The 22,528-nt window shown below is 34.6% G+C and overlaps 1 protein-coding gene across 1 annotated transcript in view; it reads right to left on the bottom strand.

Moving 5' to 3' along the window:
• Positions 1-14,983, bottom strand: part of SEMA3A (semaphorin 3A) — a 505,421-nt gene extending 490,438 nt beyond the window's left edge. Inside the window, exon 1 of the mRNA XM_058297095.2 lies at positions 14,535-14,983. The gene's annotated coding sequence lies outside the window, so the exon portion shown is untranslated. The remainder of the gene's footprint in view (positions 1-14,534) is intronic.
• Between the last annotated feature and the right edge of the window lie 7,545 nt (positions 14,984-22,528).

Here is a 22,528-nt window from a genome sequence, read left to right as displayed (position 1 = left end):
ATTGCTTATAACTATGGAAATTATCTTAAACATTGGCTTTAAAATTTTAAAGAAAAAATTAAATCTTAAATTATAATTTACAGTGCTATACTTAGGCAGTAATAAGTTATGGCTCTATTTTCTATTCCTTTATGGAATGAACAACCAGATGCCTGAGAAGACACATATAGTCAGGATTCTGTTGCGGATCAGATCAGTTTAAAATCCAATCTGGCTGTGTATATTCCATCACTCCAACAATGGCCTTCAACCCCATCTGCTAGGAAGTGGGAGAATCCTAACTCTTTTACTTTCCTTATCTTTTGGCCTTGGAAAAAGAGTTCCTTTCTGATTTCTTGGACTATAATACAGCCACATTTTTTTAAAAGATATGATTAGAGAAAAGAAATAAGCTAAATCCAAACTTCCCCTTCTGGAGAAACAGTCCTTCCACTACTTTAAATAGAAGAATGGGTATAAAGATACAAACTGCATGTATATCAAGGAGAGCATCACACAGAAACTTCTCATGAGACAGGACCTTCCTGTGCTGTGAAGAAGTCTTTTGAGACGAATGAGCCCAAAGCTTGCTGTTCTCAACAGGACAGGCTGTATCTTGACGGTGGGAAGACTAAAGGAAGCACAAGTTAGAAATTCTGCTCTCCTACCTCAATTAGACAGAATTCTAAGGAGTGATTTCCCTCTTCCTATTGCAATGTGGAGGACTATGCTTTTTTTACAGAAACATTTACATTTTAAATTGAGTACAACTATTTTCTTTGAAGCAGCTTTACACGTGTCATTTTATCCTCTAGGTAGGTATAATAAGGAAGATGACACTTTTTCCCTCTCAAGAGGGGAGGGTGAGAACTGCTGGATCCAGAACCCAAAGGAGAGAGGAGAGCTGAATTATTATTATTTGGAATTTATACAATGTGTTTCCTCCAAAGAGTGAGTGGTACATCATAAAATGTTAATTAATAGGCAGTTTTCTTCAGAATATCCCTAGAGATGGCAAATGCAGGCAGTGATCCTGACACCCTCTCTTCCACCCTGGGAAAAAAGAATCCCCATCCACAATAAAAATTAAAAGAAAATACAAATCACTGGTGGGAATGAATGTTTAAATTTATTCAGAAGCACTGTCTTTCTATTTAAGGGGATCAGAGATCTTTGGGCAAAGTTTTGAATTTTAAAAAAGTGACAAGGAACTGGAGAGAGAAAAATCTTTAAAGGTACAAGAAAACAGGGAAAGGAGAATACGAGGGGGGGGGGAACCAGTGAAATGCTTGTGACATCATTCTACTTTCAGAAAGCCTCAGATGGGCTAGAGGCGCCAGAATTCTCGCCGCCCCCCACCCCCCCAGGATTTCTGGGTCCCAGGAGTACAGGGCTGGGACGGAGTGGTGGGGGCAGCCCCTCTCACACTCCCCAGTGAATGTGGTTTTTACTATCCATGTACAGTCTGAAGTTTCCTTGCAATGAAGAATTGTTAGAGAAGCAGAATCTATGTTTGTAGTTGGTGTGTTTCCTATGTCTGTTCATTTGGTGTGAGTGTGTGTGCGAAGGTGATGAGTGGTATGCATTCTCATTGATGGTTTTGAAATGGAGGTAGTTTGTTCACTTGTTTTTTTATGATTAAAAAAATCTTACATAAAACATATCCTCTTAAATATTTTTCTAGTTAGGATTTAAGAAAATCTCAAGTGATACAATTCAGTCATACAGATGCTGGAGGAGACTTTATTGGGTTAGTTTGGATGCTCAGACCTAACCATTTTACAGAAAAAATAAGATCAAAATGAATTTCAAGAGCAATCTTTAAGGACGCAAATTCACATAACATGCAACCTGGCAGTTTAGCTGGGGAGTGGGAGGCATTCCTATTTCTTTTATTTGTTTTCCCAAATACTTTGTATGTATTTGTAAGTCTGAGCAATTATTTTGTTAAATGATAGATGATGTGCACAGGAATATGGGTTTACTTTTAGAACTTCTGCCTACCTGTTAACACTGGCAACACTCATTCCTGCTTTTATTCCAGGAGCCTGGGGCCCAAGCCCTGTTCCTCTTCCCCAATTGAGTAGCCTATGCTCTTGCAGTTCTTTTAAAAAGATGCTGCTTTAATCTGAAGGGTTGTTTTCTTTTCTCCTAGTAGGCTTCGTCTCTAATCTTTGTACCAATCTAGGTTAATAAGCATTTTAGTAAAGCAGGCAAATAAGGCCAAATTTATAGGAAGAATTATTCATGGAAATTTTTTCTGTTTCCATAAAGGTTTTTACATATCCTTATAATCTGAAGACAAGGCAGGGAGAATTAGCTTAAAAATATTTTTAATGTGCTTAGTTGCCTGAATGTAGAGCCAACACCAGTTTAGGGTCTGTAAAGTAATGTAGTAGAAAGGTAAAACTTGAATTTAGTTTTAACATTAAATTAGATTCATAGTGCTTTCTTGCAAAGATTAAATGATCATTCAACAAATCATATGAATACCTAAAAACATGAGAAATTCAGGAGCCCAAGTAAAAAGATAAAAACATTAAATAGATAAATTTTATTGCAAATATTAGTTATATAATTTTCTTCTTAAGTATTTAATAAGATATTAGAATTTCTTTTTCATGTGACAGTTCAAGCTGATAAAAAGTGTCATAGTAAAAGTAGAATAAACAAGGATAATTTGTTTAGTCCAATCTTCTTACATTGCAACTGAAAGCCTACTATGAGACACTAACTTATACAATATCAATCTGGTTTAATTTGCCCTTATTTGAGCTACCATAAAATTGATTTAGCTCTATCTTATAACTGGAAGACATGGCTACAACTATTAATTAATCCTGGCCAAGTTCTGAAGAAAAAAAAATTAATATTTTCATCAGTTTTTCCAGGGTCCAACCTCCAGTAAAGCACTTAACACATTAAGGGAAAGAAACTTTTGTTCCCTGTCACACTTAGCGAGTAGAAAGCATTACAGAACAGTAACTGCCACTTGTGAGTAAAATGAAAACAATCATTCAAAAATACATCCTTAATATGTTTATGTAACTGTCTTAATAGAAATGCCCTAAAATGTCTTGAAAAAAGAGAATTTCTCAAGAAATGTTTCTCAAATGAATAAATACACAAATTGAAGACATTTGCAAAAGATGAAGAACAGAAATTTACTTGGACTTATTTGCACAGATTGTGGCCTAAATTTGCATATAGTTTTTAATATCTTTTTAGGAAAAAAAAAGTCAATCTATAGAGATATGTCTAAGCTATTTCTCCATGCATATAGAGGAGTGAGGGTGTGGAATCTACTAAATAAAAAGAGAAACAGTGAGTTAATATGGTTTAGAATTTGGGAAACCTCCAAGAACATGCTGGGGGTCAATGAATGACTAGATGGAAAAAAAAATTGCTTGGAGGGTGAAATAAACGTATGGAGAACAATTTCTTTGAATATTATTGGTTTATTAATTAATCCTCAAAACATATGGTCAGTACTGGCATTTGATTTGCCTTCGTGGAGCTCACTTTGCCTGCACGCTTCCCTTGCCAAGTCATCTTCTCATTATCACCTTTCTCCTCAGTTAGGTAACTATAAAATTCCAAATGTACAGGTAACCCAGCAAGTGTTAAGTTAACATTTTTCTCTAGTTCAAGTCATCCTGTTAATACTAGTTTGTTTTTCCAGTGGGACTTCACTTGTGTTCAAATGTACCTTGAAATGCAGTTGTAAGGAAGACTCACCCTGCCCTCAGTTGCTCACACCTTCTAGTGTCAGTTCCCTGTGGGACCTGGTGCGAAGCTGAGCACTTTGGCAAATCTAAAAGTAATCAGTCCATTAGTGTCGGATTGCTTTCCAGACTATAGCAAGGTGCTCTTTTTCCCTCCCCCACCCCAACCACTCTCCCAACACTCTAGCCCCCCTTCCCCTAAGATGTATTATGTTCAGAATACAATGGGAACGCCACTGACTTGCTGTTTTCACCCCAAGGATTGAAGTTATAAAATATAATTGCACATAAAATTACCCACAAAACTTTTTGCAATTTTGTAATATTATTTTATTAGGTTCACAGAGAGTGATTTTATATCTTGGTGGAAAAGAAACCATGATATAAAACACATACCGCATGCAAGAAATTCGAATACAGTAATTAACATTTGACATTTTGTTTCCTTCCAATAACATACAATTATTATTTCATATACGTTTCATAAAACCCCCAAAAGAGGAAATATAGATTTTGTAGAGCTAGAAACTATTATGAAAATGTGGGCTATTATTTCAATAGAATTGGTTACATCTAGTACCAAGAATATTTACAAGAATGAACCTAAAGTGTTATGTTTCAAGAAGGTAATTTCATTTATCCATTATGTTATACTCTGACAATAGATAGAAAATAGTTCAATGCCACAATTCTTAAAATAATTCATTCTTTCCACATGTCTGGAGTAAATATTAAATAATATTTTAGCACCAGATATAGGAAAAATTGTATTTCATAAATTTTATTTTATATTTTTCATAGAGAGTGATATACTATCATGACTATCACCCTTCTAGAAAATAATTCTTTAAAAAAAGATTGCCAATTCTTTCTCTTATCAAATATATCCTAATATGCTCCTAAAAGTAATTTTCCCCATTTTTCATCTTTCTTTTCTTGGAACAGGTAGAAAATCAATTAGTATTATTACATTGAAATCAAATTCATTGTTCTCTTTCAAAATACATTTTTACAGCTATTCCCCAAATAAAAACATTCTAGTAAGATTTTCTTTCATGCTTACAAATGCATTTGGTGGATCTGCTTTTGGGGATTGTAAAAGGAGAAACCTGGGGTGCTTTAAGGTTAATGGACAGTGATTAAAGGTTAATGGCGAAGTGCTTAAGGTTAAGTGCTATATTTACATAGCTGCCAATTCTTTTTTTTTTTTAAGTCTTTATGTCTATCAACCAGTTCCAGCTAATAGCCAAATAAATAACAAATGGGGCAGTAGATACAAACTGAAGGTATAGACCCATTAACCTGCATTTACAGGGTTGAATTGTCAGCTTTCAGTCAAGAACTATTTATTGAACACCTACTTTATCATTGCCCTATTGGACGCAAAGTAGAAGCCACGGCCCCTGTAGTCACGGAGTTTAGCATATGTAGTAGGGAAGGGAAGTATGAAAATATACATAGCAGTAAGTGCTTTGTCTTATTTTTGAGTTGCCAAGCCTGGGTTTGAACTTGGACTTTCGTTTTCCCACACTCTAATTTTATGTTAGTGAGAATAATCTCTTAAATGTCATTTCATCATTTGAAAAATGTTGGGTGGTGTTATGAATGAATTCAAAGGGTCCAGTTAATGAATGAATTTAAAAATCCCATCCTAGACCAGATTAAGCCAGCCATTTAAAAAAAAAAAAAAATACAGGCAACAGAAAAGTAAAAGACTATATACTTAGCTCAAGATTTCATAGAATGCAAGGGACATTTAAATTATACATTAAAATTTGAGGTTTTCTAGAAACTATTTCTCATTCTTTAAACAGCAATATACAATCCCCAAAATGTGAACGTATTTCAATGACATCTGCCATAGATACTGCTTTGCCATAGTTTAACCATTAAAACGTTACCAATTCCTAATTCAATAATTAGGAATATTCACTTGTAGGTTTTCTCATATACAAAACTGAAAATCAACTCAAAGCAGCAACCACAGCAGGAACAATAACCCGAGCAAACCTCAGTTAGCACAGTAACTTTGGTTTTAATGTAAACTTTCTTAGATTAAGCAAAACTGAAAAGGTTAGGCTAGTGGAAGGGTCTGAAGAATCCAGCAGTTATCCAAGGCAAGCTGTATCACTACCCCGCAAATGACAACATGATGGATTATATAGATGAAGTTTACTGAAACAAGACTGATGTTCATCTCTGCAGAAGCCACCAGGAAAAGAGTTTCGTATGTGGCCACACTTTCACTCAATTAAGAACAGGGCTCTTTGCATTTCTCTCTCTTTTCATTTCCACTTGAACTTCCAACTGATTTCAGAAGGAAGGTATGCTAGGGCTGTGGTAGTAAGGGGCTGAGGAGGGACACCTGGAAAGACAGGGAAGGTGAAAACTTGACTAGTAACAATGTTATTCATGATATTAAAAGTAAAATTTTACAACTTCTCTTAATTAAGGAAATTTAATTTTCTTCTTTTGGCTAGTTTCAAGATGTTTACAGCAAAGGCATAAAAGAGGCAAAGATGGAAGTGCATCAGCTATTCAAAGGAAGTTTAATAGAGCTTGGTCTCCTCTTAGCCAGGGAGATGCTTCCTGTTTGAGGCTGTGCTGAGGTAGAAGATCAGCGCTCCGAGGTGGAACTCAAGGGCCTTCAACCCGTGGCCTGAAACTCACCTCTCTGAATTTTTCTTCTGTAGCTGAATAATTAGGAGCACTTATTTGAATTAGAAGAGTCCTCCTACTAAAAATGTAAGCACCCTCAAAGGTGTTAAACATTTGTTAATTACAATGGACGCCAAACTGCATTCTTCAGATTGCTCTGAGTTTAATCAACGTCCCTTCAGGACCTAGCAGTGATTACTATACCAAGAGAATGGGTGTTCTGTTTTGGGGCTTATGGGAAGGAGGACAGGGATACTTAAGAAAGAAGACTGTTAGGAGCATGGAGCTTTTTGAATTGAAAACACTGCTGCTGGCAGAAGTTTCTATTTGGGGAAAATGAGAAGTCAGCAAGGAGGCTATGAGCATGAAGATGACTCAAGAAGGGAAGAAGGGGAGATAATTGTATCTGAATTGAGATGGAAGAGGATAAACTTCATGACACTCAGTTTGCTAAGGATCAGTCCTGTTCTTAAGTTTTTCCTAGTTCTCCCTGCTTCTAAGTAGGGAAGGATTCATCCTATTGGTGGCACTGACTAGGGCAAATCTAAATTTTCAGAATCAGCTGGCAAATCTAAATTTTCAGAATCAGCTGGTCAGCTAAATTTTCAGAATCAGTACCCTCACCTTCTTTGGCAAATGTCTCAATTATTAATAACTTTTACTTCCCAGGTTGAGATCTAACCTAATTAAAAATAAACATTATTTGAAAGTTCTTTTAAGGTACCTTTGAGATGTCATGCTGAAAGAAATAAATCCAAAAACACTTCAGGCATATTGTTCAGCCAAATTAAGAGAACCAGCTGTATTAAATAAGAAATACAGTGGATAGTAAAAAGAAGATCTAACAGAAACTTCATATCTCTCTGACAAATATTAAAAAAACATATACTTTTGATTTCTAAAGGAATTTGATGTTTTTTCATATTTCTTTAAGTAATACTAAATAAGATCTTATGCTTTTTTCTATTACATTTAATTCAAGATAAATTAAGCTCACTCTTTGCAGCTAATTACATTGCACCATCTCCATTTTATTAGGATGTCTTTAGTTTGACAGAATAAAAAAATACCTTTCATAGAAAAAAAGCAAGTTATTAATCTATTTAAAGTACAAGAAATGGATTTTAATTTCTTAATTCATGATAAGTACTTAGAAGCAGACAAAATGAACTATAAGAATCAATGGCCCCATTTTTCAATTTTCAAGTAACTTGAGAATATCTAATTACTCAAGAGTAGTTTAGTAATTCTCACAAGATTGACTTTAAGTCATTTAAAAATTCAAAAAAAAATTGTTTAAAATGTAGCACATACCTTTTACAAGAGTAAATTATCTTCTGTAATTTATTTTTAAATTTTGTTTTATGTACTATTATTGATTAATGTTAAGTATAATCATAAATGCAATTATATATGTATTCTTTTTTTTAACTAGACACAAGTTTATCAATACCATCTATTTCAAACTTCTCTTAGCAATATTGAGGTGGGATTATTAAATGACTTATCCAAGGTTATACTACTAGTTTTGACTTTGCTGGACATAGAACCTCAGTACTTTTGGTAAATTCTCTGCTCATTACATACAACATGAGGCATGTACATGTAAATATGTACATATAAATATACATACAATTTAAAATTATTGTATAGCTAATATCTGTTCCTAAGTAGTGAACTAATAAATCCAATTTGAAGTGACTTAGTTTCTTGATATTTGTTTATTTAATTATCACTTTTTGAATTCTTAGTGGTGTTTTTAAAATCTAATAATAAGGGAAGTGGGTGTTGTGTAGTGGCTGAGTGCCTGCTTCACACGTTCAAGATCTTGGGTTCAATCCCCCATACCTTCTAAAAAATGAGATAAAATCCAATTATAAGCATTGGCAACAATGATAGTAATTGTACCCCAAATGCTGTGAGCCAGCCCAACCCATAGTCCCTTCTGAGAAATCAGCTGGGTTCAATCCTTGGAAACTGGTGATCATAGTTGTAGAAATACACAAGATATTGTCTGCCATTACACCCAATCCCTCTAGAAAAGCTTGAGTTCTTGTCATACTCACAGATTTCCCCTAAGGCATGCCTACCTCATGTGTTACCATTGCCTTTTGTATGTGTGTGCTTAATTACATATAATATTGCTGTGATTATAGCTGATGCACCATGGACTGGTCCTGATCAACTCCTACCCATGCCAAAGCTGATCCTTCAGAACTAGTATCCTGAGCCTTGGGAGCAAATTCATGCTTAGTCTATGTGAAGCTCTATTCACTTCCAGAAGTTACATAATAGAACATAAGTTTTAGTCTTTCAGCCTCCAAACTTCACCTTTCTTAGACTAGTCTCATGTAAATGACACAAATCTCCTTGGAAATTTAGGTTACCTAATCGAGACCCTTTTCAGTTCGCTTCAAAGTGTGTGTGTAGTTTGTAAAGTTTTCAAAGGAATGGGAAATGCTTAAAATACTTTGGATACAAAATCAAAATTGCAAAATGATGGCAGGTCTCTGGGCAATGGCTACAGCTATAAACTAACAGAGCAGTCTGCATTTGTAGACAGTAGAGAAATATGCTCTGCTTGTCTTGAAAGTTAAACTTCATGGAAACTACTTTTGGATAAAGGGCTACCAACATACTTTTTCTTTCGGCATGATAATTTCATCTTCAATTACCTTTGTGGCTCTGGTCCTCAGGAAACCTGATAAAAATTAGAATGCCAGCTATATTACTAGGTAAATTTACCAATGGTAAAAATGGCCCTTGACTGCTACACTGAATCTGAACTGCGAGAATGATAAATACCTGATATTAATGCCTGGAATTTGTTGACAATTTTCACTGGGCAGGCCCCTTGGAGGAGCCATAGAAGTCATGTCTCTGTTATAAAAAATAAGGGTTCCTGAGGAAAGGAGGTTTTTAGGCCTGGGCAGTTTGGGCACCCACTGAAAATGAATCTTGTCTCTTTGCCCCAGAGCAGTTGGACTGCTATTGGGACCCCCTGAAGTGGAACCCCCATGTACTCTGCTGGCAGTCTGTGGTTCCTTCTTGGCTCTAACTCCTTCTGAGTAGACGGCAGTTGATGTGGCCTGTGGCAGTCTTGTAAGAATGAAAGCTTAATAGAATCTAAAAAGACTCTCTCCTTGGTCAATATACCAAAAGTCATTCTAATAAAAAGAAAATCCAGGTCATATCATAATAAAATAGGAAAGTCCATTACTTCCAAATTAGATAATTTTTAAAAAGGTATAGTGTTAATAATATTATTGTTCCAAAAACCTTCATTTCCACTTAGAAGACCTCTGTGGAATGCTAGAAGTAGCCATTGGCTATTATTTAGTTACACATTAAATAAATGAATAAAAATACAATTTTTCTACAACAACAGAGAATAACAAATAAATAATATAAATATTCAAAACTCTTAAATTTGTTTTCCTGGAAAACCAGGAAACAAATGCTTCCAGTTTCTTGATTTTTCCTGTTGGTACAAAAAATTTTGTGCTGAAAATTCCTTTAATTTATAGATACATTACATATTATCATTCTTGAGGTATATAATTTATTGAAATAGTTTGAGTCCCTAAATTCTAGATCAAGGGCCTAGGACTGTACCAAAACAGTTTTCACCTCAACCTGTACAGCATTTGGGGCATCTTGGCATGTTTGTACATGTTTATTGCTTTTAATACATTAGTCACTAGAAAAGACTCCCATCCACCCTCATAAAAGAATACTGGATCTATCAGTTGCCCTTTTTAAAAAATTTCTAAATTTCTAAAATGTACAAATACTTTACCTGCCAAGCAACAACTCTCTCTCCCCCCTCCTCCTAGCCCCTGGTAACCTCTAATTTGTTTTCTGTCTCTACAGATTTGCTAGTCCTAGATATTTCATATAAGTGGACAAATACTGTCCATGGGCGCAGTGTCTATGTCTGCAATGTTTTCAGTATTTCCCTGGGACGTGAGCCAGAAACAACCAGCATAAGAATTAATTCTAGACTGGGACCTTTGTGGGATGCCTGGATTGGGCCAGGTAAGGAAAGAGAGACAGAGAAAACAGAGAGAAACAGAGAGACAGCAACAGAGAGAGTGATGGAGAGCGAACGACAGTGAGCAACAGAGAGAACATGACAGAGCAAGTGACAGAGCGACATGGTGACAGAGAGAGACAGAAGCCTTCCACATAAGATGAGCCTACAAATATGAAAATGAAGTAGTTTCTGAATAGTTCAAAGAGGATTTATGAGGATAAGGTTAACTTCAAGGAGTTGGCCTGTTGATATCTTTAAGTAATGGTAGTGGTAGAGGAAGTTTTTGACCACTGTTTAGAAGTAATCATCAATCCTTAAGGTATTTAGAGCTTTTAGATCCTGTCACCATAGATCATTTTTTCCAGGATTTTGATATTAGTTTTTGAAAATTACTTTTAATATTTATTTTCTTTTCTATCTTTTTTGTATCAAAAGAGTATGGTTTTAAAAATGCCAACCTCATTTAAATATCTTTTATCAAATATATTTCATTAAGTACAAAGAAAATGTTATCTCTAACCAATTCAGAAAAAAATGAACTAGGGTTGCATAAAATATTGAAGAGTCTTCCTCACGTTCACTTCATTTGTTTGCCTTGCTTAAATCTGGATTGTGTTTATAAAAATAACTGGCTTGAAAATCATGGTAATATAGACTTTAAAATAATTTTTTAAAACTCCCTTTAAAAATGAATATTCTGCCTTTATCTGGGAGAGAATGCATAAACCCATAATGTTAAAAAATATATATCATGAAGTGCAAGGGATTTTTCTTATAAATATTTTCTTTTCAATCTCTCAACAAATATGTTCTCAATCATTCTGAAAAACTGAAGAATGTATGTCTTGGGGAAAAATTGTTTAAGTAGATAGACATACCACAGATGTTGGTCCTTGGAAATTCTGAATTTGAAATGAAAACTTTAAAGAGGTGATTTCCAGGCTATGTCTGCACAACAAAACTATCCACAAATAAAAAGAGAATCCAGTTAGCATTCTATTAAAAAAAAATCCAGATGTTCTTACTGAATAACTGGGGACTGAAGATCTTTGAGGCTGTGGGATGCATGGCTAACTGACAGCTGTCTTGATTTACTCCTTTGGAAGTAGGAATGTTTTCAGGTGACACTTAAGAGGATACCATGATTATAATTACTTCTGTCAATGTCTCCTGAAATACCAGGAGACATCCCACTATTAATAGAAATGGAAATTTAGTAATTGAATGAGGGTGGAAGGACCAGCTCTCATCCTTACATCCAAGACGTGTATGCAATTCTTTCTTTACCTATAGTAAATCCTCTGAAAAATAGTAGTTTTCTCAATAAGTGCTGAAGGATGAATGTAGTTTGAGTCAAGGTCATGCTCACTGTTTGGCACTCTACTACTTTTGTTTTGTTGTATCGGGTCCTAAAGGCTTCTTCTTCTATGAGGTGGTCAGAAATGAAGTCAACTTTCCACTGAAAATGAAGTCACCTACTAGAGAGAGAGTTTATTTCAGTGGTTAACGGAAGCCTCCTGCCCTAAGTGAGGCTAACTTGAACCCAAGTTCTACTACTTAATAGCTACGTGACCTTGAACAAGTCCTGTACCACTGTTTTCACATATATTAAATGGGGAACAAGGATAGTACCTACATCATTGGGCTGTAAGGAATAATAAATGGTGGCTAAAACGTGCTCTGGGTAGTGCCCAGCACCTGGTGCATGGTCAACTAATGCTCCATGTTAGCACTCTCTCTGGCAGTGGTTAACTTCCAATCCAGAGCAAAAATGGTGCTTTAAGTGGAAGAGTACTGGAATATACACTTGTAGGTAACAATAAGGTGAGAAAACAGCCAAAAAGTGTATTTTTTTAAAAATTTAAGTTGGACTTCATAATTTTTTTCAGCATAAGTTAAAAATTGGAAAAGTTATAATAAAACCACCATTCTAAACTTGAAATGACTAAATTGCTTCTGTGAGGTTGTCACTAGGACTATAATTATTCTCTTTATCCCCACTTCTTCAGTGAATTTTGTCATTAGTGAAAATCATTGTCTGCATGAGTTACCTGTGTAGATTTACTTACTGGCACATATGCATTCAAGCATAATAAACCTTAGGTTAAACATCAAACCCTTCCTCTGTCACTCTACCATCATCATCATAGAGCCTTTTAAAAGTTTTATTAAACTATCTGAAACAGAAACAAAGGTTATACAGCTAACCATTGAAGAATGAAATTTTCATTCATCACCTTTATGCCCTCAATAATTAGAGCTATTGATTCCTTCATGGAATTACTTTTAAAAAATACATACTAACTCATGTGTTGCTATCACGTAAAAACAACCATAATGTTTTTTAAAAGTGCAGTACAGTACCAGCTGATTTATGTGAAACTATGAAAGGCAAATGAAGTAAATCAATAAATCAAAATGCAGCGTTGAAGTGAGGGGCAGCCTTTGAAATTGGCTTCCTATTAATCACAGGTCCGACCTTTTCATTAAGGGGCACTTGTTGGAGTCATTGACACAGTTACAGCATTCATATGTGTGAACTGTACTCGGTGGTATTCATGTGCTTGGGAAGGCATAGTGAAATTAGATTCTCTCCCTGTAGGGGGTAGACATTGACCGCTATTCAATGCCAACAATGTCCGTTAAAGTATTTCGTGAAGAATGGCTTTTAAATTGTGTTTACTCCACCATCAGCAATGTCAAATGCAATACTTAAAGAAATATATCTAACTAGTGGCAATTAATTAAACCTCTCATAGCAGCAACTTTATCCAAGGGAAATCATTTCTGAATATACACAAAGGAGTCATCAGGATTCTACCGTCATGGCTTTTAAATAATCGTTTTCAATGATGTCCATCTATAATAGTTAAAAATCAAAAACAAAACATTTGCCAATGGGTGAATTATTTAAACAATGCAACAGTGTTTTATCTAATTTTGCCTGTCTCCTTATCCAATATATGTGCATTGCCTTTTGAGATGACAGTGCCATTTAGATTAATTTTTCAAATAAAGCATAAACTAAAGAGAAAAACAAACTGAAACAATCATAAATAGATACGATGTGTTGACAGTTTTTATTGCATTCCTATTTAGTATGATCATCTTTGTACAATATTTGATTGATTGAGTTTAGGAATCAGAACTGGAATCTTTGTCAGGGCATATGTCCCATGAGTTTACTTCTTATATGGAGCATCAAACATTGAACAACAAACACATTCTTTTACATTGCCTGACATTCCACCTGAAAGTCCACCGCAGTTAGCTTGTTAACACGATCCAGGATATATGGTGAAGTAGTAAACAGATTCCCTATAGCCAAGTAAAAGTCAGAGTAGATGGCTTGAGGAACAGGGCTGTACTTAGATCAAATCTGAACTTCAAGTTCAAACATAGTTTAATGATGAATCCAAAGTTGTAAATGCAAAGTAAACGCAATGTGAAAGCTGCTTTAAACCAAGCATGAAAGACCAAAAAGTCAAAGTTGAAATTTCCTACATCTGGTTTTAATATTTTTTCCTATACTATTAGACAAATGACCTTTCGTTTTGTTTTGTTGGTTTTAAAAATTCATTATCATTGTCATTGTTACCACAACCTGTTATCACTCTTAGAGTTTTTTAGGAATCATTTCTTTTGTAAGAAAGAAAGCTCAAGAATGAATTTGTTAAACAAAAATTACATGGACATTCCTGGCATTAATTATGGACAGTGATGTGACAATACAGTTGTCTTAAAAGTTGAAATTCATTTTAAAAAAAGATGTGCTCTTCTTAAAGATTTGCTTTTTTTTCTGTTATCAGAACTGTGGCAAAGCACTTAACACTGTAATTTGACAGTTAATGCAGGACATTTCACCCAGAAATGCTGGGCTACAGGATTGAATTAGCATTATTATTGGCAGCACATTTTAGTTCTGAGAGCTTCTGAATGAGGAAGTCACTCTATGGAGTATTTAAGCTTCAGCGACAGTGCCAGGGCACAGTGCAAACGAAACCTGAGGAAATTCACAGGGTTATGAACACAGGCTTTTTGCTGGTTCACTATGTAAAATCTTTAGAGGATTCCCTCAGAGTAAACACCCTTAATTAATTCCCAAGTAAAAAAGGAAAGATAAATTTTCCACTTACTGCATTTGCTGTCCTTTGTCCATGCGTTGGAGCAAAAGGGCTGCTCTGCCGTTCTTACCTAGCTCCAGGTTGCCTTCTGGACTAGGCATAAATGTGAGCGGCAAGGAGAGTGTTGACTTTGTAACTGTACAAGCAGCAGCCCATGGAGCTGCTGCTAGAAAGCCCGTCAGGACAAAGTGCTAAACTTCAGCCTGAGAGCACAGCATCTATTACCCCTGAGGCTCTACCATTTCACCTACACCTGGGCGGATCTATCAAGCTTCATCTCTATTAGAGCAAGTTGACTCTGTGGTTTAAGAGAGAGAAAGAAAGAAAGAAAAAAAAAGGAGGCTTGCCCGTTGTCACACTTGTTTCCTATTAAAGAGCCTTACGGTGGATTGAGTAATTGTGTACGAAGGTAGTCTGGCTGGCAGATGTGTGCAGCCCCAGCGGAGCACTAGATTCAAGGCAGATGGGTTGTACCAGGGCGCAAACAACATTGAGAGAGAGAGAGGCGTGATTAAAACAGCAGGCCTCTGTTTTATAGTGCTGCAAGTGGGGTAGCGTGTAAACTCCTGGGATCCAGAGTTCCTCAAATGGTATTGCTCCGCGGCAAGGCAAACAATAAATTCAATTAAAAAAAAGAAAGATATTCAAGCTACAAAACTTATGGAGATATTTATAATATGCACTTCAACTTTTAATGAAGGATTAAATGAGACACCCCTCCCCCAATATCCCACGGAAGTTAATTAAAACTACTCAATCATGGGTCATTGTGGGTTATTGATAGTGTTAACGTGAAGGATTTGAAACAGATCCCTCATTCTGTTATATAAAGCAAGGTTATCTTTTTTATCTGAATTCAATTGCTTTGAGAAGATTTACACTGCCAGGACTGACTTTTCTGAAAAAAAGGGAGAAGCAGATTGACATCGTGCAATATAGGCAATTTTATTTTAAATGTGGCTAACGCGAATTGCTATGTGAAATATTTTTGCATAGGTAATTCTGCATACCACTTATAATATTACATTATGCACCTTAACCCAAGGAAATGTAGGATTTGCTATGCCACTAGTCTTTTTGACAGTAAAAAATGAATGTTACAGCATGAGTAGAATTAAATTTCAAAAATCAGAACTGTTTCATTTATCTTCTTATATTGTTGAGAGATACTTTCCTATATTAGTGTGCAACTTCTCTTGATGATGATGATGATAATTGAAACATCACTACGTGTCAGAAACTGCAAAGAACTTTGCATGCATCATCCCTTTTAAGTCCTACAAGGACACTGTGAAGACAATAATACTATCATCACTTTTTTCCCCCTTAACAAATGATTCACAGAGTCTCTGAGAGGGACTCTACCCAAGGTCACACACTTGTTTGGATTTGGAAGCACAGTTTTCTTAGACCATGGCTCTACCATCCTCACTTTGCACCATGTCATGAGTTCTATGCCGAATAAATTTTATTCTGTCTAAAACAAAATGATTATGATTGATTTACTTTTCAGTAAATTTCTTTTATATCAATCAGGAAAATTTGAAAAAAACGCTTATTTCTGTGGGCAGTTATGATTCACAGTTAAATTCCATTTCACTTTGTGTGTCCAAACAGGCAGTAGAAATGTAGTCCAGTCCACTGACAGAAGTTTCCACAAAGGGTGTTAAGGACAAATAAGGTTAAGAATTGCATAATAGCACATATTTTTTCAAAATAAATTATTGGCATTTTTTCTTATAATTAATCCTGTGAGCTATTATTTCCTAATTTCTCTAATTATTTTTCTGAAAATCAATGGAATGAGGAAGGACATGATTAGAAATTCTTAATTTTCAATCCCTTTTCATGTATTTCCAAATAGATAAAATTCCATAACTTGGTTAATAAATTCTTATTTTCTTGTTTGTATTTTAAAATGTTCCTATATATAAATGTATTGTTTCTTCTAATAGAAATGTTTTTACTCTGCAATTAAATCATATTACTCAATATGTGAAAAAAAAAAAAAAAGGGAAAAAAGATAACCTTTCACCTCACTTCTAGAAACAAAAAGACCAGGAAGATAAATCTGAAAAAAAAGTAATTTATACTCAAATGAAAATCTTATTTAAAAATCTTATTTAAATGAGACTGGCACTTATTACAATATTTTATTAAAAAATAAACAAAATAAAACCATGACTCTTGAATAACTGTCTTATACTATATCCCAGATTACATGATTACAAACTCCTGACTTTGTATATTTATATTAATCATGTTGAACAATTAGCAAACGTGTCTTCCCTGTTATTCCATCCAAAACATAAGAATAAGGAAGAATATGTTTCAAAAGGCCTGATTAAATGTAAGGAAAATATTAAATGGTGATGAGGATGAAAAATAAGATATGGTAAAAATGGGGGTAGAGTACAAAGAAAAGCAAAGAAAGAAGCTGAGATGAAGGATGTTGGAGAAAAAACAGATTGTGATTTAAATGTAACCCAAGGTGCCAATGCAACTTTAAGAGGACTAAGTGGTTCATAGTATCTGTTTGTGAGTATCTGCAATATGAGGAGAGGGCAATTTAAACAGTATGTTTATTTTAAAATATGTGTACATGTGTGCGTGTCTGTGCACATGCATGTGTGTGTATATCCCAAAGACATCAAAAGTACATACTGATATTCAAGTTAGAGAAAATATACTACTGAATGAGTTCAAAATTACCCATAGAAATATTGTAGAAGAGAGCGGTTGATCTTAATTTTCTTTAATTGGATTTAGGTAAATTAAATTATTTCAAGTTTGTTTGTAACTATCTTAAATCTCTGTTACAAACTTCAGCCATGACTTTAGCATTTTCAGATTTAAAAGATTTTCATTGGAAAAACAAACAAAACTGCATTTTTGTAGTTTGACATAAAATACCAAGTTCATTGTGATTTTTTCCCCATCCTGGCTGAAAATGGGACATACTGGAAAAATCCCAGGAAACAATATCCTGGGGAGTTTCCAGTCTAACATTTATAGCAAAGTTTGGATAAGATTTGGAGAAACATACAGACTTTATTTTGATTTATTTCTAGGTTTATTCACAACCCATCATCCAAGCCTATACTCAAGGGACTCCTTCATAACAAATGTTACCTAATTTATGAACTGACGAGCCAATGCTTGCTGGTTTTTCTTTTTCCTTTAAGAAGATAAAAAAATCAAAATTTCACCACAGCCAGCCATCTAGTCTGCCACTTTCAATTGTGTTTACACCCATCCCAAGCACATGCAATCTCTCCTTAGTTTTAATTATGATGACTATGGCAGTAGCTATGGTGGCTGTGAAGTTGTTAATAAGATTGCTTCAATAAATTCCAAATGTGTTCTGTCATTTCCAAGTTAATATCAAAATATTTTGATAAAATTTGTGTACAAATGTTTCTATTTGATACATATATTCAGATATGTAAGATATCATGTCATCAAAACCAAAATTCAAGGTACTTTCAATTGTCTAGTTTAACATTTGATTCTTTTTTTAAACATGTATGCCACTTGGGACAAAATATTAAAGGCCAAATGGTAAATGGTCTAAGTTCTAAACAGATTATTTTGGAGTTTAAGATAATGAAAGACCCATACATTCATTCCTAGCAACAAGTCAGCATTTGTGAAAATTCTGCTTCAGTTCTTAAATGTAAATATTCTTTGTATGAATTTTCTCAAGAACATTTCCTATCTTTCTATTTTCCCTCCTTGTGATTTATAGTTTGGTCCCTATGTACCTAAAGATATAAAGTTCATGGAGCTCATAAGAGTGTGGGAATCACTGTCTCCTCTACACAATGTGCTTTAGGTGGGTGCAGTTTTATGCAAGTAAAGATGGAATGGAAAGTATTATTTATTCTTGATTCATCACTTCTCAAATGTATCATGCATTGGGCAGGAAAAAATTAATTTATATCCCAAAGAATTAATATTCTACTAACTTTATAAAATTATTTAAATAGTTTATGATAAGCCATCTTAGGATAGGATTGAGTAGAATTACAACAGAGAAAGTATTCCTATGAACAGGTCTGAAAAAAAGTATACAGTGGTTGCCAATTGTGTGTGAGTAATCAAGAATTCAGTAACTATTTTGGGGCTCACCTTTATGATGCTAAGACATTACTTGTAGAATTTTGACACAGAAACTATTTACAACATTCATTATCCTGTCTCTCTATTAAATCTTAAATATTCCCCTAAAGTACCTCTCTGATCAAGAATTTCCTTTCCAAGATATGGTGGTAAAATGCTAGAGATCTAGGAGAAGAAGAAAATGCACTATTAGCTATATTTCCTTAATTTAATCTCTATTTTCTTAATTAGTTTCCAACATTAGCTAGCATTCACTGGAAGGCTGGAAGGTGCAAGTTATGTTACAGAAGAGTTTTGGCTTAATTTGCCAGGCTGCTATGACAAATATCACAGACTGCCTGGTTTAAACAACAGAAGATAATTGGCTCACGGTTTAGAGGCTAGCAGTCTAAAATCAAGAATCAGCAGGACAAGCCTTCTCTGAAGTCTGTAGCATTCTGCTGATGGCTTGCTGGCAGTCAGTCTTTGCCTCATTCAGAAGGAGATCTGTATCTTTCTATCTTCAATGGTGGCTTCGATTTTGTGTCCAAATTTCCTTTGTTTATAAGGACTCCAGTCATATTTGATTAAGGTCCACCCTGATTCAATTTGACCTCATCCAAATAGGATCTTGGAAGATCTTATTTACAAATGAGTCCACATAAACTACTGGAGGTTAGGACTTAAACATATATCTGTGGTATAGATGATTCAAACTACCTCAAGTTTCCTTGGAGAATATGAATAGTTTGGGGTGTCAAAAATGGGTAAGGAGGTAACATCATAACATCAAAGAAGCACTGCTGAGAGCCTTGAATCCATAAATCCTCATGGGGAGGTCAAGCCAAGGAAAGTTATTCTTAGAAAAAGGTACAGCTAGGTGAGTGAAAACTTAACAGCTGGGGGAAGAGGGGCAGGGATGGAGTAAAAAAGGAAAATTTTAATTAAAGGAAAGAGGTCTAAAAAAGATCTATCAACTCTACAATTTTGCCTTAGCCAATACTGGTACATGTACAAATGTACGGGAGAATATTTGTGGGCCAATAAATTCAAGCACTAAAGACCTTCAATGAAAAAACATTATTTTTACTATTCTTCAGGGTTTGTCAGACAATCTTTAATTCCACTCAACAAATAGTAAATATTTCTTATTAGCTGCTTCAGACTGCACAGAGAAGCAAGGTAAAACCTAAAATGTCTCAACTCCCAAGACATTTCACATACCACTTGGACTGAAGATTCATGCACACAGTAAGTTAAATGAAATTCATTGTCAGAAAGAATGATACAGACAATAAATTTATTAAAAGGGCAGAGAAAGGAGAGATCAATGTGGGTTGCATGAACTCAGAGGTGGGCAAGGGCATTGTGTGGTTTAGAAATAATGACAAAAACAATCTCTGTCAAACAGAGGGTTTGAATGGGGGAATCACGAAAAAATTTGGGAGGAGCAATATTTTGTAGAATAGAGAAATATTGTTGGAAGTTTTCTAGGCAGTGTCTGGCATGATAAATATCTTGTTTTGGATATATTAGTTAGAATGCACAGAAAAAAGGCAAGACTCCCTGGGAGGCTGCTGCAATTACTCAACCACTGACCTACATTTCTTTTTTGATCATCACTCTTCCCTCTGCTTAGAACTATCCTTGTAGACTGATGTACTCTAGTCCTCATCCCATTCCTTCCCTATTTTATCCATGCGTTCATGCTAGGTGCTTGTGCTTCAGTGGAAAGACTGGGATTAAAAAATAGTCTTTGAGTTAAAACCTGAACAATTTAATAGCAATTTAACATCTCTGAGCCTCATCAATAAAATGGGGGATTCCGACACCTATTTGTGAAGTTTTAGTGTGATGAGACCTCTAAACTGGAACTTTATGAATATAGAAAGATTATAAACTTGAGGTTAGGCAAACAATGCTTTTCTTCTCTGTGTCTCCAATTTCTAATATCATAATTAGAACCTAGTAAAGATGTTATAAATAGTTTTCAAAATTTTATATATCTTAATATGCCTCATAATATTTAACAAAAACTCAGAATATAGCTAATCGAATTTTATAGGAGGATCAAATGGATTTGCCTAATAACAGTGGTATTAGGGGAAAAAAAGGGAATTCAAGAGAAATTTCAAAGCTGAAAGCAACAAAACTTAACCAATTAGTGATGAAGGAGTAGATTGAGTCACAATTGACCCTGCTAGTGAAAGAAAATAACAGTTCATTAAACAAGGTCAATATGTAGTCAATATTTCTTCCTTGCTCAAGTAAGAGAAATACTGAGGTAGAAATCCAAGGCTGGAATGGCATCCATTCACAAACCACTGGAGATCCAGCATCCTCTTCCTTTCTGTTCTGTCATTTTTAGCTAATGACTGCCATTTTCAAGATTATAAAATACTGCTGGAATTCAGGTCATTGATTTTGTTGACTAGAATTTGATTTTGTTGATCTTGTTGACTAGAATAGATTTGTGTTGACTAGAAGGAAGATGGGGAGGGTAAAGAGGAGATATGCCAGTTACCAGGTTCATTTTTAAGGGCCAATCTAGTAGGCCCATTCCAGTAACTTTCACTTACATCATATTAGCCTCCATAGCTCTAAAGACGATACATATAGTCATTTTTTGACTATCTGGAATATAAATCAAGTGTCAGATGGGACAGATGGGAAAATACTTTAGAGGTAGAACACTATCTGTGTTTAATTGAAGAATGATATTTCGGAGAAGTGGACAGATTTGGAGAAGGAACCATTTTAGGAAAGACTTTATGAAGTATCAGCTTTAAAGATGAATGAATGAATGATGAATTTGATTCAGGACATGATGTCCATGAGATGACTGAAAAAGAAGTGTTTCAAGTGATGCTAGCAATTGATAAAGCAAATTAGAAGCAGCTAATTAGTGAAACTAGGTCAGTTAATTCAAAGAACTTCCTAACTTAATTTAGAATTCCATCATCTCAATAATACTACATACACACATTGTTTAAATGTATGCATGCATATACATATAAATGTATCTGCTTGTCACTGAACCGAATATTGATTAGATTAAATCTTTAAAAATGTTAGGCTTCTGTCAAAAAATTGCTTAAATAATATACATTTGACTGAGTCAAAAATTCTGTCAAAAATCATTTCTAAGAACTTGTGTTAACCTAGTGCTTTTGTTTTTAAGAATGCAGTATCACTAAGATCCTTTACTAAGATGCTTCACTCAAAAAATTGGGCAAGATAGTAGAGAGCTGAACGTTCATATTATATACATATAGTATGAAAAGATAGGGTAATTTTAAGAGTAAATATTACAGAAGTTGTTGAAATCCCCAATATTCTCTCATCCCCCAAGGCTCTTTCCCTTCCCTCTCTTACCAGAAGGAATAATTATCATGAATTTGATGTTTATAACATGTAATAGTATTGTTTTTGTATTTTCAAATTTCTATTAATAATATTTAACACTTTTTTTGTTTAAAACCCAACTTTCCAGATGTATTCATGCTGATACAAATAGATTTGAGCTCATTATTTTAATGATGCAATAAACTTAAACATGTAACAAGTTATTTATGTATTCATTTTCTTCTAGTATTTATTTAAATTGATTCTACTTTTTCACTCATGAGCAATGCAGAAAAGTACTTGCTTGCATAGTCTACTCCTAGATATGTGTGAGTAGTAAATAAATGTTCATGTTAGTTGTATTTTTACTGGATCACTTCTTTTGTCACACATGAATTTATTTTCAATATTTGTTTCCACCCTCATACCCTTTCAATCTGAAAACTCTCTTCATTTCTAAAAAATCTGTACCTGTTATTTACATTTCATCTCCATTCTCCAATTAGAAGTTTATTAGGATCTCTACAGCACTTTTTAATTTTTCACCTTGTATGTCTTTA

Source organism: Dasypus novemcinctus, chromosome 5 (assembly GCF_030445035.2).
Source record: "Dasypus novemcinctus isolate mDasNov1 chromosome 5, mDasNov1.1.hap2, whole genome shotgun sequence".
NCBI lineage: Eukaryota > Metazoa > Chordata > Mammalia > Cingulata > Dasypodidae > Dasypus > Dasypus novemcinctus.
This window is presented reverse-complemented; position numbering and strand designations above follow the sequence as displayed.